The sequence below is a fragment of the Drosophila eugracilis genome, unplaced genomic scaffold (genome assembly GCF_018153835.1).
Source record: "Drosophila eugracilis isolate 14026-0451.02 unplaced genomic scaffold, ASM1815383v1 contig_2088, whole genome shotgun sequence".
NCBI classification, from domain to species: Eukaryota; Metazoa; Arthropoda; class Insecta; order Diptera; family Drosophilidae; genus Drosophila; species Drosophila eugracilis.
In genome coordinates, this window is record NW_024572964.1 from 6,705,141 (window position 1) to 6,725,682 (window position 20,542).

The following is a 20,542-nucleotide window of genomic DNA, read 5'->3' on the forward strand; positions in this document are numbered from 1 at the left end:
GGGCAGAACCCGATTACAGATAACAGATTCTTTATGACTGCCTCAACAATAAGGAAAACAAGGCAGTCCCAGCGAAAGAGGGGCAAAAACGTATTTGCCACCCGCATTCAATACACCGAGAACGCCCCGCACTGAAACTGCTTATGATGTATAAATGAGAAACAGTTGGCCGATAAGAAAACGGACCCCCAAAACGATTTATATTATGTACAAATGTTTATTTTTCCTTTCGCTTGTGGCGCCCCTTTTCCTTGCCTCATTTTTATCTATTCCACGCCCATCGCACACGATTCACAGTATTTTCCTTTTTTAGAGACGGGCAGGGCAGGGGATTATTATTGCTTATTCGAAGCATTTATTTATCTTCGATTTCGCATCGCATCGATGTGAAAAAGTTCTGGTTATTGCCTAGCTCATGCTCGACTGCTCCTGGTGGAATAAAGTGGCCAAATCCCGTGGGCTACTTTCGGTGGAAAATTTGAATTATGATCCAATTGAAATTCAATCGAAATTAAATGAATTTGCCAATGTCCCAGACATGCACAATAATAATGATGGCTGGGCTGGCTAGCTGTTTGTCAATATTGTTCATGGCACAATTTTTGGTTTATAATCGAGAATTCTGCTTTTACATGCACACATGGCCCGAAAAAGTATGCTACGGAAAATTGCAAAATCAAAATTGCAACACAGACAGCCTCTGTCTTTCCCCCCTCTGTAACTATGTGAGTATGTCTGTGTGTATGTGTTTGTGTGACACAAATTGAGTAGGACACGAAAAACTGCCAAACATTTCAATAAAGTTGCGCAGCGGCAACGTCGACAGCGAAAGCCATAAGATTGCCAAACGCAGATTGTTTAGAAATTTAGTTTTATGAGCGCCACCACCACGATGCACTCACTCACACAGGCGCAAGCTGCTCGCTCCAAGGACTAAGGATTTCGAAGACACGGAAATGGGGAGACACCGAGTGACAGGAACATCTGTCCGACGGAATGCGCCACCAGCTGTGACCAACCAGGCGCTATTTGTCAAGAGTTCCCCATACAAGTCGGGGCGATTGTTCGCCTGGCTGCTAGTTTGCTAGTTGGCCACTGCCGGATTGTTGGATTGTCGTATTGTCGGATTGCTACTGGCCAGCCTTTACCCACACACACAAACACACTCATAGACAGACAAAGCCCCAAACGTTGCGGAGCATGTGCAGCGGACAGCGGCTTCTTTTGTCCGGCAACTTGTTGTTGACAGCTTTTGTTTTGCCGCTTCAACATCAGCAACATCTGCATTTGCAAGTGGAATGGCGAAAGTCATGGCACACATTTAGAAATGAGCATCTCCCCTTGTCAACGTTCCAGGCAAAAGCCAATGGAATTAATACGATAAAACCGAGATTAGGCAGAGAGCTGGAAAATTTAAATATTTATTCAAAAGAGCTTTTTTCTACTTTCTTCTTTTGCATGGAGTTTAAGCTGGTTTCTTACATGACATTTGAGAGGTTTTTTCATGTAGAAATGTTTAAGATAAATGAAAGCTCTTTTATTTTAAAACATATATAAGCATTAGGGCTTTAGACAAGCAAGATTAAGACTTTATTAACATTCTTTGCAAATACATTTTACTTCCCAACTAAAACCCCAACTCCGTTGCTCTACAGTTTGTAAATATTAAGAAACAACTCCCCTAGCTATGTTCCAGGAACCCCCAACCTGTGTAAACAAGTGCTTCGCCAAATAGGGCATTTAACCTCCATTCAGAGATTGACTCCCCTAGTGGAGGGACCACAAAACGATAACTCACTGGAATGGCAGCAAAATTAGACTTGCTTATGAGGCAGCTTAAAATAAACGAGCTCCCGATTTGTGCTGGCCATTTGCTTGATTAAGCCGGTGAACGGTGGAGAGCTTGAAGCTTGCTTCTGATCCCCAGCCACTTTCCACTGCTATTCCCGTGTCTTGACATGATTTATGACCCAGTCAGTCAGCCAGTTAGCCAGCGGTAGACCAGAAGGAGTTCCAAAAGGCAAAAGACAGAAGGTGGTGTTACGTACTCGGGCCAATGTGGCGTATGCAGCTAATTTGCCTAAACGGACAACGGGGCTAACCTTTCGTCCGGGTCATGCCCCGTTAAATCCTCGCAAGCTTCGGGTTTTTTGGCAGCAACAGCGAAAGCAGCTGAAAACCGAGTGGCAAAGTGAAAGCCACTCACGTTTAACCAATTTTGACACGCGCCGCACTCACTCACACACACAAACGCACATTTGCAGCAGCATAAACAAACAGCAGCAGCCCGCTGAAATTGCTCAAATGTGCGCATCAAACAACTCGCACACACACACCCATTCTAGGGGGCGCGGTAGGAGGCGTGGCGCTGTGTGATGTGAACAGACAAAAAAGGGCAACTCTTTGAAGGGAGCTCCATTTGTTATGATGCCACTGTTGCTGGCGCGGCTTTTATTGTTGTTGCCGCGTTTATTTTTTTTTTTTTCCTTTTTTTGCTCGAAATTCGCGCAATAAAATTGTAGAACAAAGTGGCAACACTCAAAAATCTATTGTTTTGCAACAATTTTGGGGCTGTCGACTTTGCAACACTCTTTCGGGGGTAACTAGTTATGTATAACTAAGAAATTTTATATAATATTTGATTTAATGAGGGTGTGAAAAGGGTTTTCTTGTCTAACCGCTTGTTTCGGTTGCGTATACTTAATATTTGATGTTCATAGAATTTAACCGAGAGAAACTAGAAAATGATTTTTGAATATGGTAGGCATAAATATATCTTTAACTTTAAAATAAAAAATCCCATACATTTCTGACATACCAGGCGTATACGTTATATCAAATCCTATAAGTTTGAAAGTTCCCATTTCTTTCGAAAGAGTATTTAGTTGTTCTTTCTGCATATATGCCAACTTTGTTTGTTGCCATGAATTTATCAACATAAGTGTATGCGTAATTACATTTTGCAAACATGTTGAGCTTACCCAGCAGAAATAAAAAGGGTGTACGTCAGGGAATGAAGGCGAAAAACGAATATTCCCAGCGTCATCATGCTGGGTTTCACTTCTTTTTTTTCTTGTGCGCACGATGAGTCAAAGGCGCAAGCCGGGAAAATGTAAAATGTACAAGAAAAAAGTAGGGAAAACGTCGTCCTGTTGTTGTTGTTTGTTATTGTTGTTATTGTGGGCTTCTTTTCCTTTGTGCGGAGCTGGGCTTAAAAAGGAGTGATGAAGCAGCAGCAAGGGGCGGTGGCGGTAGAAACCACTTCGTTAAACTCATGAAAATCACTTAACGGCAGCATGCACGTAAAAACTCGGGGAAAAGCGTGGAAAAAAAACTAGGAGAGAAGGGAGCAAGACGTCTTGGCGCCGATTTTCCCTTTGACTGACGCTGATGCGAAAGCCAAAAAGGTGCTCCAACCGCCGACAGCTGGCAGAGCTTAAACAGCAAATTGATTTAGCGCGTACAAGCGGAAGCAGCTGTGCCCCGGATGAATCAGTTGGGTTATGCTGGTTGGGGGACCCGCTAGTAGATTTCCAGGAACCCGCAAATAAAAAAGAATGGGGAAGAAGCTGGAGAGGAATGGCTAAGGCACGGTGAAAAAGTGTTGGCCAAATGCACAATACATTCTAATTTTTCAAAGCCTAGTATGGAGAGGCCTCCTTTTAAGTTTTTAAATTTGTTTAAACTGATTTGTGGTCTATGAACCAAACACCCATTAGAGCAAAGAGAAAGTCTTACGGATTAGAAACACTTATTCCACTAAAACTATTTTATTAGGATTTTATTTAGGAATTAATATATATTTAAATAACAAAATAGAAAACCAATTTGTCTTATTTGCAGTTTAATCCAATGTAATTCGGATTACGCGTTTTTTCCTCTGCAAGTTTTTTGTGAAAACAAAAAAAAAAACAAAGGTGAAGCCGTTTGTAGAACAAGCCAGGGCAATGAAATGAGATTAATGCAAAACCGCGTTCACAGGCGATGTAAAAAAGGGCAGGGCGGAGGCTGGGGTACACGGCAAATACGACTCCAATGCATTCCGCTGCATGCCTTCAATGGTGCTGGAAAATGAGGTAGGGTAGTGGGTGGAAAATCAGCAGGAACCAAAGGATCAAGAGGAGGAGTTACAGGGGGACAAAAGCAGAAGCTGGGCGGCAACGAGGACGACACTCAGCCAAACAAACACAGAAAGTGAGAGAAGAGAGCGTGGCGTGGAGAGGCGACTCACTGGCATGGAAAATGCAATTTATTATGCAAAATGAAAAACAGACGACGACAACGACGAGAAGGACAAGGGGGTACATAGCGACAGAGATCATGGAGACATTGCTATAGACAGACGGACGAACACACTCGAGGAAGGCAAACAAAAGCGCGCTATTATAGAGCCAACAATAACAGCAACTGCCGGATATAAACATAATTCAATTTTTATTTAATTTCGCACAACAAACACAATAAATTCAGCACGACTGCATTGGCGGGGTGTTGAATCTCTGTCCGCCAGACCCCCAACCCACCCACTTTTATGCATTGGACTGGGGCCAAACGCGTTCCATTGCATACTTTCAGGCGTCAAGTCGACTCGAGCCAATCGTGGAAAATCGCAGGCTTCTTCTATGGCAAACAAAAATGGAAAAACTCTAGAGCTACCGATGGTGTGTTTGAGCTACCCGACAATTTCCCACGGTGGCCACAAACTGTTGACTCATTTGTGTGCGGACAGTTGGCTGGCCAAAGACCGAGCGCTGTGGGAGTAACCAAAAGTGATGTGGGCAAAGTGCAAAGAGAACTGCGATTCCCCTTAACTCTTTGAGCTCTTTTTTTTGGTCAGCCAGCAAAGGGAAAACACTCATACGCAGTGTGGTTTTAGGCAACAGTGAGTACTGACTACTACTCGTAAGGGTGAAGGGCAGCTGGATATGAACGTGACCCAAACTGGAACCCTTTTTCGGCAATTTTGTGGTGTTACACATGACATCTTGGCCACTGGCCACTGGCCACTGACGATTGACGATTGACATCGGATTGAAAGTGAATTGAAGTGACATGCACAGTTTGATCTCTGGCCTTTGCCGTCTTGAGTCCGTTCAGTGTCAAGGCTATTGGGTGCAAACTACTTTGAACTTACTGGCAATTACAGGAAGCTGATGCCGACAGACATGTGAGTCATCGATCTAAAACAAAATGTAATTGGACTTAAAGTTTCTTAGTTTAAAGTTCTTAGACTTTGTTCTAAAGAACTCTTTTGAAATAAAACAAAAATAACACCCAAAAACCGCCAATAAAGCAAAACAAAGCCCAAGCCATTGATTCTCCGCCTTTTTCCCAATAAAATGGCTTTACAGCACTTTCATTAAAAGCCATCGAGTCATTGGATTAAAACATTTCAACAGAATTAGGGATGGCCATTGGAAGAAGGAGGGACGGACTAAGACTAAAAGGGCGAAAATCCTTTGCTAATTGCCAAACCCAAATCAAGAGCCGGAGCGAGCAAGCCCCTCTTTGGGGTCGCCGAAATGGCATAAAATATTTACACGTCAAGTGCCACGGGGCTAAGGCGAAATGTTCGAAATACATGCCATGGAACCGAACCCAAATGGTGGCTAAAATTGTTTATTTTTAGCACGTTTATAAGGCCATCAGAAAAGGTTAAGTCAGCGAATGCCATGAATATGCGTTCCTTTTCTCTTTTTTGGGAAGGAAATTCTTCTTCATCATTGCCTTTGTTGGATTAGGTCACATTTTGCATAATTAATCGGGAACCCTTTAGCGCCAGCATTAGCGCCGAATAAGGAAGATGAAAACAGGGGGAAAACCAGAAAATTCCGAGTTCAAAGTGGGCTATAGGCAAAGCTATTTATGCGTAAACATGCGCCTTTGACATAGAAATTTGTTAGCGGCGAATGTCAACAATGCGAATTTCGGCCAAAGTTAAATATTTGCCATTGGGCCGACCGCTGCAATCCTTTCTGACCACAGACACCACAGCCGTTGCGTCCTCTCACACACACACACATACACTTACCCACACACACACTCACAACGTCTAAATAAATTGCTGTCATTTTGAAAATTTCCCCAAGGTGGCATGTTTAAAACGATGCGTGACCATTCTGGGCGACAAGGGGTTAAGTTGGGTCGCAGTAATGCCAATTTCACTTTTCCACCAGACATACTTAAATGCCAAATTTGCATATTTTAGTCGGGCTTTAATGCTTTAAGTTATAGAGTCCCAGTTTAGTTTAATATTTCTCTCTTAATGTAAGTTTTATTAAATTAAATTTGAAAATTTAAATTTTCTTCTTTTTAACAACAAACTTAGTAAGACTTTTCCGGTTTTCAAACTAAGTTGCTGGCATCACTGTCGGTCGTGGGGTTCATGTGTGTTGACTTAAGCTTAAAATCAAACCATTTGTCAGGGGCAGCAGGCTGTAAAGGCAGCAAGTTCCAGACAAGACAGCGTTGCATGTTTTACACATTTACCCACACACTATCACACTTTCAACACACACATACACAGACTGTCACCCAGGGGGATTGTCACCGGCGTATGTGCATGTGTATGAGTGTGACGCATGGATGCAATTTGGTTGCATGGCCTCCCGGCTAGGCTGCTGCACTTTAACCGCAACATACGAGTGCAATATTTCAGGCATGATTTCTTATACGACTTACAGTGGCCCATTGGTCTTGTCCACCTGCCTCCCACCGCCCAAAAACTCCTGCTTCTCTACAAGATTGCAGAGAGAAAAGTAAAAGTTTGAATTTTATAAATAAAAATTTGAAATCCCTTAAGATTTTCTATCGCTAAAGTGACGAATCTCGAGTAAGTAATCTTACGTAATTTACATTTCCATTCCCCAAAGATTTCCTATCGCTCAAGACTTGAAATCACGGCACGTGGCTGTTAATTTACAAATTCCCCCAAACATAATTTTAGAGATAAGAACTGTGAAGTACTTCTTATATCGCGTTAATATTTTTATACAAGTGTGCTCCACATTGACCCTCAAACGTTGGGAGGCTCTGCAGCTGCAACTGAACTGGCTGGCTTAAAGGTAATACGGGGCAGAGGCAGGGACGGACAGGGGCTGACTGGATGGTTGGCTGCATGGATGGCCGCCCTTCGTTGCCGAGGCTCTGGGTCAAAGCGAAAGTGGCACATTTTGGGTGAAATTTTGTGGAGCTATCTAGGTTACTGTGACAGTGTCGTTGTCGAGCTGCTGCTGCTGCTGCTGTTGCCTCAGCCTCAGTTGTCTGCTGTTGTTGTTGTTGTTATTGTTATTAGCGTGGTTGTTGTTTTTGTTTTTCCCCATTGCTGCAGAATGGCCTACACACACACACAGACATATCTACTTATATATGTATTTGTATATATATATACATATATATAGAAAGAGATCAGTGTGCATACGGCAGAGGCAGGACCCAAATAAACATTTCAGGCCCTCGGACGGCTCACGTGCTTCGAGTTCTGAACTTGTGCGCCATTTTTATTGCCGCGCGCTGCCTGCATTGTTCCAGCTGTCTCTATCGCACAGCCTCCCTCCTATCTCTCTCTCTCTCTCTCTCTGTTAAACTTTCTTTGTTTTCCCTTTCTTTTTTGTTGATGTTTTTACTTTCACAAGATTCCCTGCTCTTTCAGCTCTCGTCCTGGCCAAGCGAAAAACCCAAAACCCAACCTCCTCCTACTCTTCTTATCCTCACACCTTGCAGGACTTTGGCGCTTTTTGTTTATCTGAGCACTTAAACTCTTTGCTGTGAGGGGGTAAAAACTTTAAGATAAACTTGCCAAGTTCTTAAACCAATTAATTGCAATTTCATGCGTAATTAATTTGAGCTGCACAACGTGTTTCAAAGTTTCCCACAATCAACTGCTTTATTCTGTGGTTTTCGGCCAACGAAAGCCTGTTTTTAGTACAGCCCGCGGTGGCAAATCGGAGCTTATGTTTCGGATAAGCCAGAATTGGATTCACTGAAGCTAGTCAAAAGGAAAGTCAATAGTGGGTTATTTCGTAGGCCAAGAGGACTAACGTGTTTTAACTCCATGACCCACTTTCCCGAATACTTCAAACCATTCACCCACCCGCTCTCGCTTTCTCTCTCTCTCTCTCTCTCTTTCTATAATTGCCATTTGCCAATCGAATTTCCTCTAATTTGCCGTCAATTTGGTTGGCCTTATCGCTCGTTTCCGAATTTTCCACACTCCTTTTATCGTTCGGCAACTCATTAAAAAGTGAAACCCGAAATTAATCCATGTCCTTACGGGCAAAGTGTGCAATGTATGTGTGCTGTTACCTACCTCCCTACCACCCCTCAATAAGCCGAAACGATTCGCTTCGTTGACCGGAATGCGGTCCATAAATTGGGTCATTTGCCAATAGCAGTAGAAAGTCACTTGCACTTTCAATAGCAGGTCGGTCGGTCGGTCGGTAGGTCTCCCCCTGTGCTGCAGTCACGTTCCATCCATAGCACCCACCACCCTCCCATTTTGGCCATAATTTCACTTTAACCTTATAAATTGTAGGGCGTTGGATGGTCGACGGTTGGGACTCGATGCCATAATTTTGCAAACTTGCGTGCCACCAAAGAGACAGCCAAATGACACCAGCAGGCGGACGGCGTCCGTACATCCGCAGCCAGTCGGAACACTGATGTCCTGCCTCCTTCAAGGATCCCCTCCCTCTCTCCACCCCTCTTGTTCTTACTTCTGCCTGCCAGCCGAATCTCCTGCTAGACCAACAACAAGTTAAACTGACAAAGTAGCAGCCAGGGCACTTCCTTTTGTTTAAGCTGCCTGACACTGGTCCTGAGCATGGAATAATGGCGGCATGCACATCCTAGGCACAGAGAGAAAAAAATTGGAAAAGTATTCCGAAATTCTAGGCACATATTCCTGGGCCATAATTGCATTAATAGTTTACATATTACATAATTTTATTAAGCGCTTAGCTTTCAGCTTGTAAGCCGATTAAAATTTGTGCTTTGAATTTAAATTGGAAAAACTGTTTACATATCGTGATTATGTGGCTGTTTTTATGCATTTTTGTACTAATAAAAAGCAAACTAAATGGGAAAAACCATTTATTTCATTTTTCTCTTATATTAATAGATTTAAAAAAGTTTAAATAGCTTCAAATTGCCCACCAATTTATGCATTATCTCGGTTTCTTCACGTGCAACCATCTCTCTTACTTTCTGCAACACCCACAATTGCCTGGTGGTGCGGCAGCCTGCTCGTTATAAATTGACCGCATTATTTTGCTCAATTTAACTTGAGTCAGGCTGCATAAAAGGCGATGGCGGTGGCAGAGGCAGAGGCAGTGGCAGTGGCAAAGCCAAAGGCATCGACAAAGACAGCACAATGTTATGGGATGAGATCGGGCAAAGTTTTCAACTTAATATCTCATAAGTGCTGAGTGTGCATATCGGCCAATGGCTGCCGCCGCCATTCCACAGTTCGTTTATTTCATTTTCCTCACTTTCCCTTCTGGCGGTTGTGAAAATTTGCACAGGGTCAACCCATGCTCATTCCCTTTCCCCATTTCCCATCTCCCTGCCATTGGGCGTTCACTTTCGTTTGGCATAATTTTTTTATTAGGTCACACCAGGGCGACCACTGCAGCAACAGAGCGGAATGCATCCGGGGGGGTTAAAAAAAAACAAACCCCTCCCCCTTCGCCAATCCACATACCGACCTTGCTCTCCCAACCTCTTTTGGCAGCCGTTGCCTACTTTTTGGGGCGGGCTGAAGTAAAGTTTTTATTTTAATAGCCGAAAGTATTTAATTGCATTTTTCATGGCACCAGCGAGAGAGGGCCATTGCACGGATGCGAGTTTATTAAATAAATGTCTATAAAGATGACTGCTGGCCCTATACACGAGAGTTGGGGTGCTGGGTGCTCCCAGAAATCGCATAATTACATTTCGAGAACACTTAATACAAAACTGCAGGGCCAAAACTCATTAAGAGGAAATGTGCGCCAGGTAAAAACGCAAAAAAAATGGAAAATTTAGAGCACTTCAGCCCGGCCATTAATTTGGGAGCCGCCAGGTCAGCGAGACCTGTCAGCCGGGGCACGGGCCTAAGCTCGACCTAACTAAACATTAAACGAATTTAAGAGGTCAGTCAAGTGCTGCCGGCCAGGGGTGGAAAGGAAGAGTAGCAGGAAGGAAGGCAAGGCGGAAAATGGGTGGAAAATCAATGTGAGAAAGGCACGTAGTCCACGCTTTTGCTTGTCGTTTTGTTTGCATGCACAGAAGAAAAACTTCAGCCAGTTAAGGGACTTAAAAACTTATCACACTAATTATAACTTTAACTATAATGAACTATGAAAGTTATAGTTTAAAGGTTCATTATTTAAACATTTTCGCTTTATAATGATTCGTGAAGATTTTCCCCTGTGTAGTCAATCCCCGAGCTTGTTTGGCGTCTGTGGCCAGTATTAAATGAGCGTCGAACCGTCACGTGGCTGCTTCTCGGAGCTACCTCAACTTGCCAGTGTGGGCAAATGAAGTTCAGTGCAACTAATGCCGAAGATTACTGTGGCCCAGTGTCGAATTACAAAACGCCATTGCCCCCGTGTACAATGGGGGTCCAGGCTAAAAGGGTAATTCAGTTCATCTCCCGACTTTTCTTTGGGGGCAGCAGCAACAAGCGGACAATGCAAATAGCGTTGGACCTTAAACCGGGTCGCGTTTTTTGGAAGACAGTCAGAGGACAGAGAGAGAGTGAGTGAGTTTATTCCTGAACCAGGCTGGTACACTCGTAGTTTGTTAGCAATTTTTCATATTCATCCTTTCTCCTGCCAGGCTGGTCTTCTTTGTTGGCCAGATAATGAAAAAGCAAGGCAAAGGAGGAACACACAGAGCTAAAAGTTTTTAATATAATTTGGAATTAGCTAGAGTGGCAGATGGTCGTGTTTGGGCGGTATAGAGAAAGAGCTCCAGCCCCTTTACTTAGTATTCAGATAGTCCTGCGGGCCTGTGGCAGTTCCTTTGTTGCGTATACGCAACGTAGAACAAGTTTGCCAGAGCAAGAGCAGGGCCAAAGTTTGTCCCACATTTCAGAAGAATGCCAGAGGAAGGAACAGTTTGTCATGTGAAATTAAAAGTGCAGTAAAGGGAAGAAGGAGGAGGGCCATAGGCTGCCGCACATAAATAACTAGAAGGCATGGACCATCCATCCAACAGGATATATAGTTGGAAATACCATGGATCATGGACACCACAATCTGTTCTTCATGCAAATCAAGCACGAAGTTTCACTAGGACTTGGTAGCATTCGATTGCTTTACTCGCCAATATCCTGACCGACCATTATATCTAGGCCCTTTCCTAGCTGTGGGCAAAAACTTCGCCGACTTATCTGTTAAGCCGCATAACTTTGCATAAATATAAAGCTGGTCCGGGAAAAGCTCAAACAACTGCCAGCGGCATAAAAACATTAAAAACTGCCCCCTTCTGGACCTTTGGACCCTCTTCCAAGTCGGTGAAAAACTGTTCCGATGTCAACGATGTCAAAAACAACAACAAGGATATAACGGTAAAACTATTGTACGCACTTATATATGCATGGATTCGCGGAACCGGGAATCCAATTTTATTTATTACTCTAATGATGGCAACAAAAAGTCCTGAAGGGGGGTCAAAAAAGGCAGTTACTAGACTACAGTGATACCTATTAGCTGGAAATAAAAAATAATATTTTATAAATTTCATAATTTTCAAAACCAAAAACCCTTCCTTATACCCCAAAGCACTCTATCAAATGCAAATCTTGAACTTTGTCATATTTTCTTATAACCAACTTTGTTTTGTTTTCCATTTCTTGGCTCTGTGAGCCAGCCACATGACAAGAAAACAGCAAGAAAACCGAAATCAGAATACCAGATTTGATGTGTTCAATTCAATTCCCAGAGTCCTCATCCGTATCCTCATCCTCATCCTCATCCTCGTCGTCGCACGAGACAAACGCAAATTGAATATACACTGTTGTGGTCCCCCTACAATTGCGAGGGAGCACATAAAACTATGCAGCGCCACTGACAGCGGCAACTTTCCCGATGACGGCAAAACTTTAACAGATTTGCATAAATTATAGCCAAGCAAACAAAACGTAGCAAAACAAGATGGAGGAGCACGAGCCACAGGCGGACCAACTAACATCCACATTGCCACTCTAAGAAAAACTTTAACTTTTTATCTTAAGTCAAAAAACTAACTTCATTTACACATTCTAATCTAATAAACAAAGTTCTGAAAGCAATTAGCACATCTTTGGGTTAACAAAAACCATTTTAGAAGTATTATTTACGATTTTTAAATATAAATATAAATTTATTTATAAATTTTTGATATAAAAAGTTAGATCTTGCTTTGATAGCCTATTTATTTTATGATAGAAGTTGTTGTCTTACATTTTTTATTTGATTTCTTTCAGTGCACAGACACCGCAGCAGGAACTGAAGAGCTCAAGGAGGACTCTCCTCAGTTCCGGCTATAGAATCGGCTGTGGCAGCGGCATCGGCTTCGGCTTCGACTACGGCATTGCCCCCATAGTCATTCATTTAACTGTCAATGCCGTTGTTATGCTGTGGTTGTGGCCAGGCCACGGTTTTGCCTGTGGCCGGGAATGCGGATGAGGATGGCAGCGGCGGCTGCTCGGCGAGAATTTATGAATTCATAGCGATCTTATGTGTAAGCACTACGTATAAATTTAATATATTTTTATGATTTTTTATGGCCATGCGTCGACGGCGACTGGAAATTTAATTTATGCGACACTGTGCGTTCTTTTTTTTTTTCTTGCTTTTTGCTGATGCGATTTTCAGGGAGCTACAACGACGACGACGACAACTTATCGATAAACTTCGACACAAACAATATTGTTCCCCCTCCCTACACCCCTCGCCATGTAAGTTCTTGTTGTTGTGCTGCTGAAAAGTGTTTTGTTTTTCCACACACATGACCCCGGTTCAAACATCCAACCAAACATCGAACACATCGACCAGCTTGTGATATACTTCATTTTATCTGGCAGACGCGAGACGAGATTCGAGTGGCATGGAACCATCGAATCCATCGCCGTCAATATGTTTGTCTGCCAGTCCGCTGACTGCGGTTGACATGAGAGCTTTTTGGCCCGCTACTATGTCGTGTACCGCCTGTCTAGTGACTGCGCCACCTACCCCCCCTTTAGCGATTCCCCGATTGAGGGTTATTTAGTTCATTGGCCGCCGAGCTGACACTCCCCCGAGGGTCTGGAGTCTCTGCACAGTGAAAAATGGCAACTAAATTGGTCAGATTGAGGGGGATATAGTATTTCTATGAAGTTTTAAAGGTTTAGGGAGACTAAGTAACTTCGAAGTTCTCAATTTGTGTGATTTTGCAACTTAAAGTAGTTATAAAGGTAACTAAGCTCGTAAAGTGAAGAAATAATGATAAAATTTGGTTTAGAAATATTTTTAGCATACTTTTTAGCGCATGTAATAAAAGCCCTCAGTACTGGCTTTCATGACTTTTATAACCTTTTGAAGTTGACAAGGCTAAGCCCTGAATTTACAGCATTGTTAATGGATTATTCCAGATTATTGCTAACGCATAATAGCCTATTTTTCGGCTATACATTTATTGTTATTTTATCCCCAGAGATTTCAGCATAACCACAAAATATTTGCTATTTCTACACTTGATATTGATCAAACTGATAAGATAACAGTTATTTTGTGGTAAGTGCATAACCAAAGTGATAAGATAAATCAAACTGATATTGGCTTTTTTCTCTCTGTGTGTGGGGAATCCTGAGCGCCGTCACATGTCGTAGGTCGTACAACAAACTGTTTGCTGATGTTGTTGACGCTCGGTTATGGATTTATGGATTTATGACACTTTGGTCATTGCGGTTGTCAGTTTTCGTTAAAAGTTTTACTTTGCCACTGGCTTACGTGCGGTCGGTCTGGTCTGCAGGGCATCAGGTCAGATGGTCATCTGGTTAGCTTGTCTCCTTCTGGACTAATCATTTCCCCCCCGCCTGTTAGAGATTATGCTTGTCTGGGCCACGGCTCCTCTTGTCAAATTCGACACGCCCGGGTCGTAAATACGAGCGAAGGGTTTTTTTTTATTTGTAGTTTGTTTGTTTACCTTTATCCATCCGCCGGCTCGCTGAACTGCAAATAGAGACAAGAGCAAAAACAAGTTCACATAATTAATGATCAGGACGTGACATCAACGCAAACGAACACACATCTGTTAGTAGGCCATATATCATTTATCATAGGAAGAAGACTACTAGTACCGAATGTGACAGGAATTTTCAAGCGAATTTCCGCCGAAAAAGCGGAAACGCTGCTCTTCAGAGTTCGCATTAATAATGTAACAGCTGAAGTCGATATTACCTAAAACCAATTATTCAGCCATGTTAAAGCTATTAAATTACGCAATCAGTGGGCAACGAGGCATTCGTCCAGAAAATGCAATTATACTATATATCAAAAAATACATTTATCCTACATCCTGTCCAGTTCGTGTATGGATGGATGGAAGTGAGGATTTTGATTTCATAAATTTCACGCTACGATTTGTATGGCTCACTCTCATTAATGCACTCTATCCACGGGGGCATGAAAGCGTTCGAAAAAGACGAGGAAAAATGCGCAAATTCAATGAACTCGAAATGGAATCGAGTGCAGGCCAAAAGGACTCTGGATCTCTCTCCCTATATATATATATATTCTGTATCTGTATCTCCCATTTGTATCTCCATGTGTATGTGACGTTATGGTCATTCAGCCATGGCCAACGGCTGTCGCTGACGGGCCAGTCATACTCGTAATACCCAGGATGAGCACTCGCCATTCACCCATTCACCATTCACATGTTTACAACGAAAATATTTACATTGCTGGCATAAAAACTGCATAAATGTGATTATATTTTCATTGGCCTTTATGCCATCTACCGCAGTCTCACTGCCAAAGTAATTCGATTGCAATTTCAATTAGCGTAAAATTCAGAGTAGTATTACCGACACGTTTCACGTCGTAACAACGCCATGGTTGGACTACGTAACTAGCCTGAAAGTAGGCAACAATATGTCACATCTCTTTCTCTCTCTCTATATATATCTATCAGATATCACATATATATCAGATATTATCCAATTTCCAAATTCAAAGAGCATTCAATTAATGCCAACAGCAGCAGCTATCGATCAACTTCCAGGAAATTGTTTGTCAGCTTGCAGAATCGGGTGTCAAGAGTCCTTGACTGAGTCAAGCTCTTGGCTAATATCCAATAATTAAGCACTTCCGCAGGGAAATTGGTTTTTAATTGAAATGCGGAGCAGTGTGAATTTGACACTCCCCCCTCAGCTCTCCCTCTCACTCTCTTCTTAACTCCCAAAAACTTGCCATGCTGACAAACACACAGAATGAAGTCCCTCTAATTGCCGTTTAATTGACTGGCGGAAACTTTTCCGAGACATTTGTTTATAAACCGCACACAGGAAGAAAGGAAGGAAGAATCCCAGCAGACAAAGGCACAATACAAGCACTTATAAGATCATTACAAATTGATGCTATCACCCCAGTATATACTATATATATATATATATATTCCGTACAGAAGACCAGCTTAGCAACGCTTACAGCACTCGCTCCATTTTGCCGTGCTGTCATCGGAATGCCATCTCTCCTACGCTCCAGTGAAAATCCGCTATAGTAAATGTTATCTCGGCAAACATTTGACAATCAAAAATGCTCGGGCCATTGTTTAAAGAAAAAATCGAGCAGCAGCAATGGCAACAGCAGCAAAGGCAACTCAGACGCACAAACAATAGTCACACAGTGGTCACATAGAGATATATCAAAGCAGATAAAATTCCATTGAGCTGAGAAATCTTATAACCATTTCTCAGAACAGTTCAATTCAAGGCAGAGAAAGAGAATGTGGTGTGAGGAAAAGTGAGGAAAAGTGAGGAAAAGAAGAAAACTTTCAAAACTTAACTTAGTTTATCTTTTAAAAACCCCAACAAAGGTATAGTAAACTGTCTTAGTCTGAAAGTTTGCTTAGTTCTAAACGATTAATTGCTAAATTAAACTGTTTTCTTTTTGTTAAACTAACTAATTAACTTTTAAAAAAGTAAGATACCATATTTACTTATTAAATTTGTAGCCAACTTCCACATTTTTCCCATTTTCCTGCTCTAAAGAAAACATGTTTATTAGCTTGTTTTGATGATTATCCCAAAGACAAAGAGCCGTTAAAGCTCTGGGGGAAAATCTCTTCTCCAAAGTTGTTTCTCTTTGACCAACTCCACTAACCAATTATCTAGGTAATTTCCCATTTCTATCTCATTTATTTGAGGACCACTGTGCGCTCCAAATGGCTGCTCCTCTGACGACAATGGGCAGCAACAACAAATGGCACAGCCGGGCGTCATCGACGACTCGATGCCATCATCCTGGCAGTCGAGGTTAAGTTGACAAGAGAATGAGATTGCATTCTGCTTTTGCTTTTGGTGCTTCTGCTTCTGCTTTTGCTGCTGCCCGAGTTCAATTCATTTCCACTTGAGCAAATGCACGTCTTCTAGACGTCGCTACTATCTCCTTCTTGGTTTCAGTCTTTTTTGGCCATAGCCAAAGGATATGGCATGGGGGCATGGAAAGGCTGATGCGGGTGAAGCAAAAGTAGCTGCAAAATGTCGCCCCGGGGCGCACCTAGTGGAATTTTGTCAATGTTTCGCCTTGAAAGAGCTCCTTGAAGAGAACGCAGCTCAGTTTGGTTTGTTTGTTTTAGATTTTGGCTGCAATGGAGAATGTAGAAGAATCCTTTTGCTCGTCACAGCACAGCATCTCATCTCAGCAGCAGCTGCTCCTGCTGCTCGGAACTGCTTGCTGCTGCATCATCAAATTTCCAGCTACATGTCCTGCGAGTCGAGTGGAGTGAAGTGCAGTGGGGCCCAAAGAGAAGGATGCTCGAGGGGACTTGGCTGACACTGTTGACATTTTACAGTAATGAAAATGATTATTGTCAAGGGTCGTCAGAGCCAAGAGGTCTGGAAAACTTACACCAACGCCCTCGCATATAAATGCGGTCAAAATAATGGCATTCGTGGTTGTTTTCTTTCCTCATTGAGCGCACTAACACGAAACAAGATTGTAGGGAAAATATTCGGAAAACTCAATTTTGGAAAGTGAATTGGTAAGAAAAATAAGAGCAGCTGGAATTTTGTTTAAGAGTTGTTAAAGAGGCTTCCTTCACGCAAGAAAACATATTTTTGGTTACTTTTAAACTTCCCTTTAACTTCCTTTAAACCCCTTGAGAGCCACCTTTGGCAATAACATGATTTAATTGAAATCAATCCCTTTGCCAATTCCCCCGTCGACTTTTGGCAAAAGCCACCTCTCAACAGCTGGAAAGTGCTCTCACACTAATCAGAAAGTTATCCAGCCAGCCAGCCAGTCACCTGCGATGGTGGCTGTCAGCTTCCGTTTGGAAAACGCTCCATCTTCGTTGCTCATCTGATTCTGTTCCGGCTTCTCAGCTGGCACATACGACGACTTCAGATGACATCCGGGAAATCCTGCGGGGTTGCAGGGCAGGGGAATTCACGACTGTCATTGGCCGTGCCAAAATCGCAAAAGGCTAAAATTTAGGTTAATTGATAATTGATAAGAGAGAAAGAGAGCGCGCGACTGGTTGCGAGAGGTGGGGGGGTTTGTGTCATTTAACTCGACGACTTCAACTCTCTGGCCCATGAATATTTAAAGAGGTTTTTGTGGGCATGGCTGAAGGGGGGGGCTGGGATCATGCCATTCACTCAAGTGGGGCAATGAAAATTAGCAAGCCACTGCAAATAGTTTGAAGAGCAGTCGCCGTCCTGTTCCGTTCCGTTCGAAATCGAAATATGCTAGCTTTGGGTAAGGTTTAGGGTTAACCCACAAACGAGGTCATAGCAGTTGACCCATAAAATGCTTTACCCTCTTCACCCCCTCTGACAGCTAATGAACACGCAAAGTTAAGAGGGGGGAGGTGCAAGAATGGCAGCAAAAGGCAGCCCTACAAATCATTTATAATGCACACGACAACGAGAACTGACACAATGCGTTGTAAATTAATTGACGTAACTATTTAAGACCAGACACTACGGCTACCAGCTCAAGGACGCCCTCACACACAGCCAAGGAATCGAACTCGAGCCGAGCAATTCCGCAAATTGAATGCCATTATCCATCATCTGGCAAATGCCTCAAGTCAAAATACATTGCGGAAATGTCTGTGGCAGCCACACACACACGCACTCCCCGTGCCTCAAGTCACACACAACAATGTGCGGTCGTGTGTGTGTGTGTGTGTGTGGCGCAAAGGGAAGTCGATCAAATATCCTTGCTTAAAAGGATACCAAATCGAGGATATTTGTATTGAGGCTTATATAGTTCTCAGCTTCCAGTTGCCTTAATCTTTTGTCTTTGTAACGCACAGAGATTTGATTTTATTGAGAGACTAAGGAAGGTTGCTAATTAGTTTCCAAACTTAATATGTATCAAGCTTATGGGGAAAATGTGATCCTAAATTTTATATATTTAATATCAAAAAGAAGCCTTCCCACTGTTTGTTTCCTGTTTTCCTTTTAAAAGTTAAAACTTTTCGTAGTTTTACACTTTTAAGTTAACTAAAATATTTATGCAAGTCCAAATGGAAAAGCTAATAACTCTTTTTAACATAGTTCAGGCAGAATCATGGCTTACTTCGCAGGCAAATCTCCATTTACAACATCGAAAGTAACTCGTGCTGTCAGTACCTTGAATGCAATCCAAAGAGGGAAAACCATCTCCTGTCCAGGAGTTAACCGGCAACACAAAAACTGCATTAGTCATCGAACAGTTGGAAGCAATGCCCCAAGGGTCGATGGCACTTGCATTGACAAATTGCATCTCAGCACGGCCAATTGAAAGGCTTAAATGTTTTACTATGATCCATATATGTGTGGGGGAGTGGCGGCTCCACAATGTGTGTGTGTGTGTACTTTGGCAACAAAGTAAAGTTAGCTTTTAAAACAATCGAGTGACGACATGGAAAATTAGTTTACGCAACCAATGCCAAGAGAAAATCTACTCCCGGCCAATAAAGAAAATGCCGTGAAGAAGAAGGAAGCTGTGCTAAGTCAACTCGATGCAAGTCAATCAGGCGGAAGTCGGGGCAAAAGTGGTAAAATGCCACTAAAACTTTGCACCAGGCTCACGTGTGCGAGAAGGAGGGTGAATGAAAGTCCTGGGAGACCCTCCTCCGTCTGGGAGCAAGGACAGTGCCAAGAAAGTGGCAACTTTTGACGGGCCAGCTGCTGCATCAATTGTTGGCACTCTCAAGTTGTGCTCCCGGTTGTTGGTGCTTTTCTTTCTTATTTTTGCCATTGAAGTGGATTTGCTTGCTTTATATTTTCGCTTCTCGATTTTCTTTCTTTCACTTTTTTGTTGCTCAGCGAGAAAATTGTTTTCCTTAGCTGTGCTGCCATAGCTTTTGAAGCTGCAGAGAAGCCGGTGAAGCCCTGCCTTCATCACGCACTTGCAACTTGCAACTCTCCGGCACAAGTCACTTAATTGAGTGCAAAGCTGGCGATGCACTACGCGGATTTAACTTTGGACAACTTGAATTGATTCAAAACTTTCTTTGTTCGCTTAGCGCATAATAGAGCGGGATTTATATATATTCCAAAAAGGGGAAGCATTGAAGGATGGGCCTGCGCTATTGACAGACTTTTTGGCCCGGCCAAGTTGATTAATGTCCGGTCCACTGCGCAAATTATGAATGGAAACAGCAGCGGCAGCCAGAGAAACAGAACCTCTCTCTCTCTCTCTCTGCTTACATATTTTTTAATGGCCGGCTAATTAGCGAAATGCCTGAACATTTAGCGTGGCAGGATAAATCCTTACAACCCATTCAGAGCCGAGTTTATGGCCAGAGCTGGAGCGAACCAAGTTAAACGATATTTCAAAGCGACAATCGCACGGCAAGCTGGCGATTTATGGTTATTTGGCCAACTCAAACACACAGTCGTGCACAGTCGTGTGTGTGTGTTTCTAGGGGGGGGAGGCATCCTGACAGCTTAAAAAATTTATCGATGTACAAATTAAACTGCAACTGGAGCAAGGGAAGGCGAGTGAGTGCAAGCTCAGAAAATAAACCCAAGTAAATAAAAATAAAAAGAAGGGCCCGATTCGTGCTGTGTTTAATTTTGTTCAATAAATTTCAACATTCTGCAAATACAAATACGAAACCGAACTTGCAACTTGCAATTGGAAATGGAAATGGGTGTGGAATGGGAAGTGGCAGTGGCAGTAGAGTTTGGTACCCCACAAATGAACAACTGGCAAGCATTTTGCGGTCACTTTCTATAAGTCTGGATATATATTTGCCAGACGCCCAGCAAATTGGTTTTAGGAAGGAGGATTGCTTCTTCTCCTGCTCCCTCCCTCTCCTGCACCCTCAAATCCAACTATTGAAATTGGAATTACTCGTCGATGGCTAATCAAATGGC

General features: G+C 42.8%; 1 protein-coding gene across 3 annotated transcripts in view; it reads right to left on the reverse strand.

Moving 5' to 3' along the window:
* Positions 1-20,542, reverse strand: part of LOC108107728 (palmitoyltransferase app) — a 61,342-nt gene that overhangs the window by 20,290 nt on the left and 20,510 nt on the right. For all 3 annotated transcript variants that reach the window (XM_017215376.2, XM_017215375.2, XM_041817931.1), the window contains exon 3: positions 14,149-14,174. The gene's annotated coding sequence lies outside the window, so the exon portion shown is untranslated. The remainder of the gene's footprint in view (positions 1-14,148; positions 14,175-20,542) is intronic.